The sequence below is a fragment of the Oncorhynchus keta genome, chromosome 24 (genome assembly GCF_023373465.1).
Source record: "Oncorhynchus keta strain PuntledgeMale-10-30-2019 chromosome 24, Oket_V2, whole genome shotgun sequence".
In the NCBI taxonomy this organism is placed as follows: domain Eukaryota; kingdom Metazoa; phylum Chordata; class Actinopteri; order Salmoniformes; family Salmonidae; genus Oncorhynchus; species Oncorhynchus keta.
In genome coordinates this window covers 29513615-29527183 of record NC_068444.1, presented here as the reverse complement: position 1 = coordinate 29527183, position 13569 = coordinate 29513615, and the positions used below count along the sequence as shown (strand labels likewise).

At 44.0% G+C, this 13569-nt stretch overlaps 1 protein-coding gene across 1 annotated transcript in view; it reads right to left on the bottom strand.

The window, feature by feature from the left end:
* Positions 1-13353, bottom strand: part of LOC118357717 (inactive rhomboid protein 1) — a 70346-nt gene extending 56993 nt beyond the window's left edge. The window contains 1 exon segment of the mRNA XM_052478070.1: positions 13048-13353. The gene's annotated coding sequence lies outside the window, so the exon portion shown is untranslated.
* Between the last annotated feature and the right edge of the window lie 216 nt (positions 13354-13569).

Here is a 13569-nt window from a genome sequence, read left to right as displayed (position 1 = left end):
ATTGCTTGCTGTTTGGGGTTTTAGGCTGGGTTTCTGTACAGCACTTTGAGATATCAGCTGATGTACGAAGGGCTATAAAATAAAATTTGATTGATTGATTGATTGATAGCTGGCCGCTAGACTCACTGACCAATAAATAAATAGAATAGCTGAAATGACACCTTGTGTATTCTAACTCTCAACAGTAAGTTGAGACCCTGACTTAATTGGTCCGCGGGAATACAAAAGGGTTGCCGCGGGCCGCAAGCGGCCAGTTGCCCATCCCTGACCTACAGTAAAGAAGAGGACACAGATAGTGCCAATGAGTATTTGTAGTTCATCTCCTTATTATATTGGAAAGAGAACTTCTGGATGTTTTCAGAAGTTCAAACAAGAGGTCACATTTTAGTTTGACTCCACTAAGGTTTACCTACATTTTGGACTAACTGCTTCATAAACCGCCCACACCGTCATCATCCCCAGCAGAACAAAACCAAGCCAAAATATGATCTGATAAAGAGAAAATACAGTCATCTTTTTTGTATTCCAACTCATTCTACTATTGACATATGTCACCAAGTTTAATCTGGTATTACGGGTCCATTCTATTTGCCTCAACCCTCAGACCCAGTGGTCAACCAGGAAACAAGGGGAAGTATAAGCTTTTGACTAAAGGCTTCCTCTCTTTTTTCATAAAGCCCAATCCTGACGTAAATGTGTATGCATAACTCGAATTTAAAACCAAATCCCTTGCACATCAATACAAGATTTATGAGAACGGCTGTTGTGTGCATTCCTCAAGTTAAGATCCGGTCTATAATGCATTATGCATCGCTAGGGAAGTAGAGGTAGAATCAAAGTCCTCTACTGCACAAACCACCACCAAGCTAGCACAGATCATTCTCAACCTTTATTTGACCAGGGTAAGTTAACCATACCAGAAGTCCTGTGGTAGTGGTGCCCTTGATAGTCATGGCGCACCGCCTGGTTGGCTCGACACTCTGTGGTGCACATGCTCGGAAATACCTCACATTCCTCCTGAGAGACCAGGCCGTTCCACCCCATTTCATCCCACTCAGTTCTGTTTCTGGTGAACCGTGATGGTGTGGCATGGCTGTACAGCTACAGAACCAAAACCACTCTGCCAGCCTGATTCAGCCACGAGGCTTTCGGGAAACTCACCCCCTAGGACTGTGTTATTGAGCCATAGCAATTAAAATGCAGGCGTAGCAAAAGACCAGCTGTTTTCACAATAAGAGTTCTCAGTAGTCCAATAGAGAATATTCACGCGCATAAATTAAGCCCTCAAACATCAACAGTTTCAGGCATTCATTGTCCTGGGCTGGTTTAATACTGTATGTCAAAATCACAGAAGTGTAAAGGCTTGCTATGCTGAACCCCCGAATTCGACAAACCGAAACGGTCTCACTAGTTACAAGGTTGAATCTTTCAAGACCATTTACAGTGAATGTGGATTTTCCTTTGATGCTAAAAAAGTGCACACCAGGCATTTATATACAGTAGTAAACACTTTGTATTCAGGATTGCAGGAGGATTCCAGCCCAGCTGGAGCTCCGAATGTCACTCTGGCAGCATGTGTAAGAGGCTGGTTATCAGCCAAGCTCTCAGTCCCTCAGGGGATCACCAAGCCGTGAAAAAGGAAGGAGAGGAAGGAGGAGAGGAGAGAACATGAACAGGAGGAGAAGACATACAAAGAGGGTGGGGGGGGAGAAAAACACATGACACATTGAAGAAGAAGAAAAGAGAGAAGAAAGAGAGAAGAAAGAAAGAAGGAAGAAGAAAGAGAACCACGGTGGTAATTCTACTGGGACCCACCATCCCTCCCTCCAGAGCCCTCAGACTCCCTGGCCATGGGCCTCTTCCCCTGGATAACTCACAGACTTCAGTGGGTCTATCTATCCACTGACATCATTTCCATTGCATCGTAGCTGTAGACTTCCAGTCATTGCCAGAATATCGCAGTATCCCCTTAACTCAGTTAGTTTCTGAGTTAAAGTGTCACGACTCTCGTGGGTTGAAGAAGGAGACCAAGGTGCCGCGTTGTAGGCGTTCGTGATATTTAATAAACCGAACACCACAACAATGTAGAAAAACGAAAGCGCACAGTTCTGTCAGGCAGCTAAACATAAAATAACTACCCACGAAACACAGGTGGGGAAAACGGCTGCCTAAGTATGATTCCCACTCAGAGACAACGATAGACATCTGTCCCTGATTGAGAACCATACTTGGCCAAAACATACAAATACACACCCTGGCCTAACCAAAATAGAGAATAAAAGCCTCTCTATGGCCAAAGAAAAGCCCACACAAGGCACTGCTTTATTCCTGCACTAACATGATTATGTCAGGTCTGCTTCTAAATCAAGCTTATTGAGATAACATTCACTCAATTTGCATACCATAGAAATATAAACAACTGTTCTAAGTTCATGAAGATATCTCAGAAATAATGTAAACATAAAAATATATATATAAAAAAATCCTATAGTGAAAACTCACTGCAGTTCCAACATTTCCAATATCTTATCACAGCATATTTGGCTGCCGGGAAACCTTGAAATAAAAAGTTACAATTCTCCCCAATATCATACCAAGTTACTTCAAAAGCCTGAGCAGAAGGCACAGCAGAAGGCATAGCCTGGTTCTCGTCTGTCAGTTTGTCATTTTTAAACAGTGAGTTGACAACAGAGACCCAGAATGAGAGGGAAAGAGTGAGCGGCAGGGAGGAAATAGCCAGACCTACCACAAAGCGGTCCCTCGGGGGAGAGGAGAGAATACAGACACAGTTAGGAGTCTGAGGGTTGGTCTCTTCTCCAACTGGCACTGAACAAACTGCCTGGGAAAATAAACACTATTCCGCTGTCACCACTACCCACTCCAGTCAGTCGGCAGACTAATGGCTAAAATGCATGGCACACTTCTCCATATAGTGCACTACTGTGATGTGGCTTCACATATCACAGTCTCAAGCCAACAGTCCTATCACCTGACAACAAAATGTCATCCAATACCATAAAGACTGTGTGGAACAAGCTCAGAATGGATTGGGAGTCGGTATTCCAATTCTGCTTCATTCCATTCCGGAATGGAACTCTGAGAGCTGTTTGCCTATCAGAAACACGCCAGAGGTAACGGGCCCATAGTGTCCATTAAGCAAAGACGGAATTATGAAGCATTAGCTGCAGTTTCATAGGGGTACACATCCACTGAGAGCACTGTCTCTAAGCTGCTATAAGCTTCATGGAGCCCACTGACTAATGACGGTGTGAATCAATTGTAATCCTACATTACGTTGGTTCGCTATGCTCCAGCGGGAAGGATCCACCTGTAACTCAACCTGAAGGAGACACAACTCCACTGACCTTTCACCACTTCATGACATGGTGTAATATTTGTAATATGACATGGTGTAATATTTGTAATATGACATGGCTCAAATGGACTCCGGCTGCTGCCTGGTCTACCTTCTACACTCACGTTACACTGTAAATCTGCTCCCATCCTCCAGTTCACAATGCTGTTTTTGATACTGATACCCAGCGGCTAGTGCTTGACTAATATGCAGTGAGACTGGAGGAGACTTGAGGGCCCAACACACATTTCAGAGGACACGCAGTTGCAGTTTTACGAGTTCAATGAATCTATCACAAACTAATACATCTATTAATAAACTCATAAAAGCCCAACACAGACATTCACCAGGCCATTCCAATGTCACTTTATTTTTTTCGCTGGAAATGTGCCATGGATATTTAGCCTGTACACTGTCATTGTGTCAAAGACACCAACGGCTTTCTGATGTCTGCTGGGAATGTGATAGATGACAGATCTATAGATGACACAGTCCCATAGTTAATAAGAAAGACCGAAAGGGAGAGAGAGAGAGAGAGAGAGAGAGAGAGAGAGAGAGAGGGAGGGAGAGAGAGAGAGAGAGAGAGAGAGAGAGAGAGAGAGAGAGAGAGAGAGAGAGAGAGAGAGAGAGAGAGAGAGAGAGAGGGAGAGAGAGAGCCAATCTCTTTATGGAAGACTCCTTTGTCTCAGCTAGCTGGTGGAAGTGAAGACCATTGTCACAGTCAATGTGTGGCCTTTAGTCTGCTCTGATGAATGGAGCTCTTATGGACCATCCACATGCTGTGACTTAGACATAACAGCTTCCTCTGTTGGCTCGCACTGGATAAAAACATCTAATGGTAATTGCGCACAGATGCTGCATTGGAGAAAAGAGGGTGGAGAGGGAGAAAACTGACACTGAAAAGAATATTTAGAGAGGAGAATGAAGAATGTCATAATTGTGGCTGCTTTGAAATGGAGCACTCAGTCTGGAGTCACCATGAATAACTTTGGCCTTTGTGACAGCACTGACATCATCCATGTTAATTGACATCAATGAAAGATGTGACTAGAATTTGGTGAAGCATTTTCCATTCAACCACTCAAGTTTGGTGAGATTTTTATGGGGGATTCTAGCCTCCATTACACACCTACATTTACATGTATTTTCTCTCTGCAAAATCCACATCTTAGCCAAAATATAACCCTATCCCCAACCTACAGCAATCTCCCTAAATGAAACGTATCTATCTATCTATCTATCTATCTATCTATCTATCTATCTATCTATCTATCTATCTATCTATCTATCTATCTATCTATCTATCTATCTATCTATCTACTCTTCCCATCCCACTGCGGTTGCCCCCAGCCTCCATAGCAGTAGATCCCAGATCATCACTGAGGATCATCTCAGATCACATCCCATCACTGAGGATCATCTCAGATCACATCTTGGAGGACCATCTCAGATCACATCGCAGATCACATCTTGGTCATGTCATACTGTGGGAAGCCCACACAAACAGCAACCACCACAAATGGTTTTACAGCAACAATCCCAGTAAATGCCAGTGCTGTCATATTCCTATCATCTGATGGAAAAGCCCATCTCCCTTCACACAGGGAAGGGGGTAAGAAGTGCGTACCTCTGGGTGTAATGGCTAAGGTGTTGGACTGACAATTGCAGAGAGTTGAAAAATCCCGGCCGGGTTACCAATTCACTGAAATCTCCTAGCAACACTTTCCTTGAACCTTCTAATATAAAGCATACTACATAATGGTGTTATGATAATGTCAACATAAAGTCTTACCAGCAGGGATGGGGTCGACTCCATTTCAAATCATTCCCAACCAAAAATACGAATAGGAAAAATGATCTTTAAAATGTGTGCTTTTTCAATCTCCTGAATTGACAGGATTAAAATGGAACTGAACCTAACCAGTATCGTCACATGGAGCCAGGTGAGATGACAATACAGGTGAGGACACAGTAGACTGATATTGACTTACTACTACTACTACTGAAAGGTCACTGGTTCGAATCCCAGGGCAGACAAGGTGAAAAATCTATTGCTGTGCCCTTGAGCAAGGCACTTAACCCCAATTGCTCCCTGTCCGTGTCTTAGGGGAAGTTGGAATATGCAACAAAAAACACTTTTCTATGGACAAATATAAGCACCGCCCAAATTACTACTGGCTACTACTAATGCTGCTACTACAGCAGCAGCTTCGCTGGTGACAGGTCAGGATGGCACAACAGCATCAGCCTTTATATAAACATGATAAATACCATCACTGATTTGATTTACTGCCTAATGTGCCTAGCAGAAAACATGCCCAGACACGCTTCCCATGGCTGCTGTGTGTGTGTGTGTGTGTGTGTGTGTGTGTGTGTGTGTGTGTGTGTGTGTGTGTGTGTGTGTGTGTGTGTGTGTGTGTGTGTGTGTGTGTGTGTGTGTGTGTAGGGGGATTGAAGTTGACGCTGTAATTAGAAAAGGGGACACAGCAATATGTAACAGAGCAAGGAAAAGGTTAGATGGATATCTACTCTCTCTCTCTATATACTCTATCTATCTACTCTCTCTCTCTCTATCTACTCTCTCTCTCTCTATCTACTCTCTCTCTATATACTCTATCTATCTACTCTCTCTCTCTCTATCTACTCTCTCTCTCTCTCTCTCTCTCTCTCTCTATCTACTCTCTCTCTCTCTCTACTCTCTCTCTATCTACTCTCTCTCTATCTCTATCTACTCTCTCTCTCTCTCTACTCTCTCTGTCTATCTCTATCTATCTCTCTCTATCTACTCTCTCTCTCTATCTACTCTCTCTCTACTCTCTCTCTATCTCTATCTACTCTCTCTCTATCTACACTCTCTCTATCTACTCTCTCTCTCTATCTACTCTCTCTCTCTATCTACTCTCTCTATCTACTCTCTCTCTCTCTCTACTCTCTCTCTCTCTCTATCTACTCTCTCTCTATCTACTCTCTCTCTCTATATACTCTCTCTCTCTATCTACTCTCTCTCTCTCTATCTACTCTCTCTATCTACTCTCTCTCTCTCTATCTACTCTCTCTCTCTATCTACTCTCTCTCTCTATCTACTCTCTCTCTCCCCCCATCTCTGTCTTTCTCCATCACGCTACCTCTCTCTCTCTCTATCTACTCTTTATCTACTCTCTCTCTCTATCTACTCTCTCTCTCCCCCCATCTCTGTCTTTCTCCATCACGCTACCTCTCTCTCTCTCTCTCTCTGTAGTATAATAAACAACATGTGAGCATGTTTCACTACCAAGCCACACCCTTCATAATGCGTTCACACTTTGCATAACTGATTCCAAAGTACTGCTGCTGTAAAGAGGAATTCGGAAGCTGTTGTGTCATTCACTGGAATTTCCCTCCAGGGAAGCATTGGATTTCATGCCCTTCAATCTGTTGGTGCATGCAGGATAGGCCCTAGTCCAGTGTAAGACCAGTGTGTTATATTTCTAGCTTAGTATCGTGTTGGAAAAAAAGGGATATCCCATCTGTTGTCAACTAATCATGTTGACAACAGAAACAGCATGGGTTTGGGATGTCTCAAACCCCCAGCACTCTATCGACCAGCTTTTATTAGAGGAACATCGTTGTAATAAGCAATGTAACCATACGTAATGCACCATGTAACACCATACGTAATGCACCATGTAACACCATGCGTAATGCACCATGTAACACCATACGTAATGCACCATGTAACACCATACGTAATGCACCATGTAACACCATACGTAATGCACCATGTAACACCATACGTAATGCACCATGTAACACCATACGTAATGCACCATGTAACACCATACGTAATGCACCATGTAACACCATACGTAATGCACCATGTAACACCATACGTAATGCACCATGTAACACCATGCGTAATGCACCATGTAACACCATACGTAATGCACCATGTAACACCATACGTAATGCACCATGTAACACCATGCGTAATGCACCATGTAACACCATGCGTAATGCACCATGTAACACCATACGTAATGCACCATGTAACACCATACGTAATGCACCATGTAACACCATACATAATGCACCATGTAACACCATACGTAATGCACCATGTAACACCATACGTAATGCACCATGTAACACCATACGTAATGCACCATGTAACACCATGCGTAATGCACCATGTAACACCATACGTAATGCACCATGTAACACCATACTTAATGCACCATGTAACACCATGCGTAATGCACCATGTAACGCCATACGTAATGCACCATGTAACACCATACTTAATGCACCATGTAACACCATACGTAATGCACCATGTAACACCATACGTAATGCACCATGTAACACCATACGTAATGCACCATGTAACACCATACGTAATGCACCATGTAACACCATACGTAATGCACCATGTAACACCATACGTAATGCACCATGTAACACCATACGTAATGCACCATGTAACACCATACGCAATGCACCATGTAACACCATACGTAATGCACCATGTAACACCATACGTAATGCACCATGTAACACCATACGTAATGCACCATGTAACACTATACGTAATGCACCATGTAACACCATACGTAATGCACCATGTAACACCATACGTAATGCACCATGTAACACCATACGTAATGCACCATGTAACACCATACGTAATGCACCATGTAACACCATACGTAATGCACCATGTAACACCATACGTAATGCACCATGTAACACCATGCGTAATGCACCATGTATGCACTCTTCATGAGTGTGACCAAATGATTCAGATGGTTCGATGAGTCAGTCTATGGAAGGACCATAACGACGTCCACTAATAACTACTTTTACAGAGAAGCCTTGAGTCATCAGAAGTCACTTCCTGTCAGACAGGAAACCAAAACAAACAGTTGAGGTTATGGGTCAGTTTATCTCTCCATGGGATACTATCATCCTTCTGCAAGATGGATAAGAGGAAATTGACCCTGTCTTTAAACGCTTACTCTCTCTCACATGTTGGGAGAATGGGGGAAATTCTGTATGGAATTTCGGGATTGTTGTTTGTTATAACACAGGGCACAATTGAAAAATAAATAAAGGTTAAATAAATAATTAATAAGCAAATATTCTACGGGATTGCTAATACCTGCCTCAAATATATCACCAGCCAGATACTCACATATACAGGTGGGAAAATGAGAATGTTCCAAGTTATTAATGCTCCTGTGCTGGTCACATGTCTCGGCTGTAGCCAGGGAAACATCGATAGCACAAAAATGGATTGGAGGGGGAGGATAGAGAGAGAGAGTGAGGAGAGAGAGGAAAGAGAGAGAGAGGGAGAGAGAGAGAGAGAGTGAAAAAGAGAGAGAGCGTAAGAGAGAGAGAGAGAGAGAGAGGGAGAGAGAGATAGAGAGAGAGAGAGAGAGTGAAAGAGAGAGAGAGTGAGAGAGAGCGAGAGAGAGAGAGAGAGGAGAGAATGAAGGAGAGAGAAAGAGAGAGAAGGAGAGAGAGAGAGATGGCATTCCACCTGTTTCTTTCATTTCAACACTCGGCTCTGGCCCCTGGCTACAGTATGAACAGAACTTCTCTGGCCCCTGGCTCCAGTATGAACATAACTTCTCTGGCCCCTGGCTACAGTATGAACAGAACTTCTCTGGCCCCTGGCTACAGCATGAACAGTTTTCTGGCGACTGGCTCCCACAGTGGCTGCTATCTAGAACCTAAAAGGGTTCTTCGGCTGTCCCCATAGGATAACCCTTTGAAGAACCCTTTTTGGTACCAGGTAGAACTCTTTTGATTTCCATGTAAAAACCCTCTGTGTAAAGGGTTCTACCTGGAACCGAAATACATACATGAGATCATAGTTGACTTCCCTCAGGCAAGTCTGGTGATCCCACCCCAATGACCTGTGTGTGTGTGTGTGTGTGTGTGTGTGTGTGTGTGTGTGTGTGTGTGTGTGTGTGTGTGTGTGTGTGTGTGTGTGTGTGTGTGTGTGTGTGTGTGTGTGTGTGTGTGTGTGTGTGTGTGTGTGTGTTATGTTTGCGTGTGTACAGGTGGGAAAATTTGAATATACCAGGTTATCGATGCTCCTGTGCTGGTCACATGTCTCAGTTGTACCTAGGGAAACATCAATAGCACAAAAATGGATTGGAGGGGGAGGATAGAGGAGAGAGAGAGAGAGAGAGAGAGAGAGAGAGAGAGAGAGAGAGAGAGAGAGAGAGAGAGAAGGAGAGAGAGAGAGAGAGAGAGAGAGAGAGAGAGAGAGAGAGAGAGAGAGAGAGAGAGAGAGAGAGAGAGAGAGAGAGAAGGCGAGAGAAGGCGAGAGAGAGAGAGAGAGAGAGAGAGAGAGAGAGAGAGAGAGAGAGAGAGAGAGAGAGAGAGAGAGAGAGAGAGAAGAGAGAAGGCGAGAGAGAGAGAGAGAGAGAGAGAGAGAGAGAGAGAGAGAGAGAGAGAGAGAGAGAGAGAGAGAGAGAGAGAGAGAGAGAGAGAGAGAAGGAGAAGGAGAGAGAGAAGGAGAAGGAGAGAGAGGGAGGGAGATGGCATTCCACCTGTTTCTTTCATTTCAACACTCGGCTCTGGCCCCTGTCTACAGTATGAACAGAACTTCTCTGGCGACTGGCTCCCACAGTGGCTGCTATCTAGAACCTAAAAGGGTTCTTCGGCTGTCCCCACCTGATAACTTATTTTGGTACCAGGTAGAACCATTTTGGGTTCCATGTTAAACCCTCTGTGTAAAGGGTTCTACATGAAACAAAAAAGGGTTCTACTTGGAACCCCAAAGGGTTCTACCTGGAACCAAAAATAGTTATCCTATGGGGACAGCCGAAGAACACTTTTGGAACCCTTTTTTCTAAGAATGTAGAGTTGGCATGACACAGTCTGAAGTGTAATGAGCAGATTTAGTTTGGTCTTGTGTTGTTTATCTCATAACTCAGTCAGCCACAGTGTGATCTAATCTCAATTGACGATGTAAAAAATTTGAGATTATGAAATGGTAGTTTGCAGAAAAGAGGATTATCGGTAATAGTATTGGTGCTCTTTCCCAAATCATAATCCAATGGTCCCTACATCCAAAACTCCCTATCAGACATTCAGTGAGAAGGAATAGAGAATGACAGTAAAAGTAAAGGTAGAGGATATGGAAATCATGTTGCCCTTTCCTGCCTCACAAGACTCAAAATAAATACATGAGATCATAGTTGACTTCCCCCAGGCAAGTCTGGGGATCCCACCCCAATGACCTGTGTGTGTGTGTGTGTGTGTGTGTGTGTGTGTGTGTGTGTGTGTGTGTGTGTGTGTGTGTGTGTGTGTGTGTGTGTGTGTGTGTGTGTGTGTGTGTGTGTGTGTGTGTGTGTGTGTGTGTGTGTGCAGTGTGTGTTTGACAGTGATGGGGCAGTAGACAGACAGAAACCTGTCTTAATGTCATGCGTGCTGACGTGCCTGAGGAAATGCCATGCATGTACTTTAAAACAGAAAGCAAACAGGCCTACTTATTGTACACTCTTAGAATTAGTGGTGACTCGAGGAACCCTGGAGGACCTCAAGGAACACCTGGAGTTCCTCAAGGAACCATTGCTAGTCAATGGTTCATATTTGCACCTTTGACTAGTTGAGGGGTTCTTTGAGGAACCTTTAATGTTTCAATTTAGCAAAGGGAGGTTTCTGGAGGAACCCTGGACTGGAGGTGTGGCTTAGTAGGGGCATGGCTTTCAGATAGATCTTTTTAGGCCACCTATGGGAGTAAATGTCATTCCTGTTCATCTGTTTTGTTGTATTGTCATCACATGTTAAGGTTGAACACTAACAGTTTGTAGCTTCAATGAGGCTTATAGAGGTGTATGACATGCAAATTCATGAAGCATTCCTTGTTTTTACCCCCGCACCTCACAACTCCAGTTCTTAGACGGTGACCCAAACTGGTCAAAAATGTCCAAACGGAAAAGACCATACAAACAACAGACCAACAACAGACCCGACCAGAAGACCTGTACTGCTTGTCCATTTTGAGATGCCGTAGCCAGTATACACTTCCTCAAAATAGTCCAAATTAATCTACGATAACTCAAGAAATGTGTCATTAACTGATGTTTTTGCAGAGGAGATCTTAGTCACTCAATTTTACAGCTACCTAAGATGTTTGGTGCAGTGTTTCGCAATTAAGAAATGTGCATGAAAATGAGTTGTCTCTTGTTATAAGACAACAAAGACTTTACTGAAAAATCCCTACTGTTGATCTATCACAGATGAAGGGGTGTGGACTTAAGAAAAACAATGTATGCAAGAACAACCGGAAGAAAAATAACTTACCGAAGTCCAAAACTAACATAATGTTGTTGTAATATATGCACAAACTCTTCTGAACGGTTTTGGCTGGTACTCCCCTGGTCTGGTTCCCTCTCACAAAACCAGACCAGAACCAGGAACCATTCATCACCACACAAGAAGAGGCGCGGAGGAAGGACCAAAACTCTAAACCTACGCCTAAAGCAGAGAGGCGTGGAGAAGGGACCAAACACCAGACCACCAGAAGAGGCGTGGAGAAGGGACCAAACACCAGACCACCAGAAGAGGCGTGGAGAAGGGACCAAACACCAGACCACCAGAAGAGGCGTGGAGAAGGGACCAAACACCAGACCTTCACTTGAAGCGAGCAGCCCACAGGGAAATTCCACCATTGACCTGCAGGTCTAGGGCTCCCTTGTGTGTCTGCTTGCTCCTCAGGTTGTCCTTCCTGCCCTCTATAGATGCCAACCCAGCCCCCGTTCCCGGTTCTTGGTTCCCAATTCCTGTTTTTCCTGTGTCTTCCCAGGTCCCCAGTCCCAGCACCAAAACCAGCATCAACCCCTGGTTTCCAGCCCTGGTACCAGCACGATTTCCAACCCGGCCCCAACACCAACCCAGGTTTTCCTGGTCCCAGCCCCAACAGCAGCACCAACCCTGGACACAGCACCGACCAACCACAACTACCACCTCCATCCAGCAACTGCCAGCCCAGACCCTACAGCTTCTCCTCCCCAACACAAAGACACACACCGGCAGCCACTCCACCAGACCAACCATGACTAACTGACTAACTAATTGATGGACTGATAATTGATACCTGATTATTCACTGAATATATTTGGGGGTTTTTCTTGTTGTTTTTTATTTGGATCTGTTTATCTTAAATTGCTTTGATTACTTATTGTTTGACTTGTTTATTGTTTTGAATTTGAACCAAATTGATTTGACATTTATACTTATAGTGTATTTTGAAAAACTGCACTGACAAGTGAAATTAAATACATCTTTAAACAGACGTTCCTCAAAGACCCGTTTCAGAGGGGTTTTGAAATATAAAGGTTCCCCCTGTATGGCAATGTTTGGAACCCCAAAAGGGTCTTCCGGTCCTGGCTCCTTTACTTCTACGCGTGTATGCTACAGCATCACGGATGCAATACTATCGGCTTGACACCGTGGGCTGTACAGTCCAGATCATGTTTTGAAAAATCTAAATGTGTTGGATTGAGGCCAAATGCAATCCTCTCTCATTATTCAAATCCTATTTTCCCTCGAATAGCCTATACAATGTGCATCATAACATAGATTTGGCATCTCCAGTAGAAAACTCTAAATGTTAAGTTTGTAATTCTCTACACTTTTTTTTTTTTTACAGTAGCCTACCAAAGCAGGCATGGTCTCATAATTGCCAGAACACCTACCTTACTGAAAATGCTCCGGTCCTCAACAGCTTCCTGTTGGTCGCACTCCGTTTTACCGTGTAAATCAAGTCACTTCATGATTCAATCATGCAACTGCAGGATGACATATACAATATAACCTATTTTATAACTGCATCCGAAAGGAGGGGATTCTTTCACTCTCACAAACCGTGTCCTCTCCGTTGCCTTAACAGAGACACTCTCCCACCGCTGGCTGTCCCCGAATCGGCTCGGCTAATTCCGCCGGGAATTTCAGTCCGTCTGTACCGTTGACACGCGAGGTTGACTGTGCTTTGCTGGAGAGAAACCGAGCGTTGTCAAACGTCACCGCCAACCGGTGTGCCCGCGCTATAGCAGGCGCGCGTGCGTCTTCTTTATGCGTGAGTAGGAAATAGAATACACCGTTCTACCATAGAGAGCCAGCCATATATGGTTCATGTAGTTGTGAGAGCATGTTATATTTTCCCTTATCCTTTAAAACTCATTGCAGCCCCTCACCTCTGATGGGCCATGGATACCTCC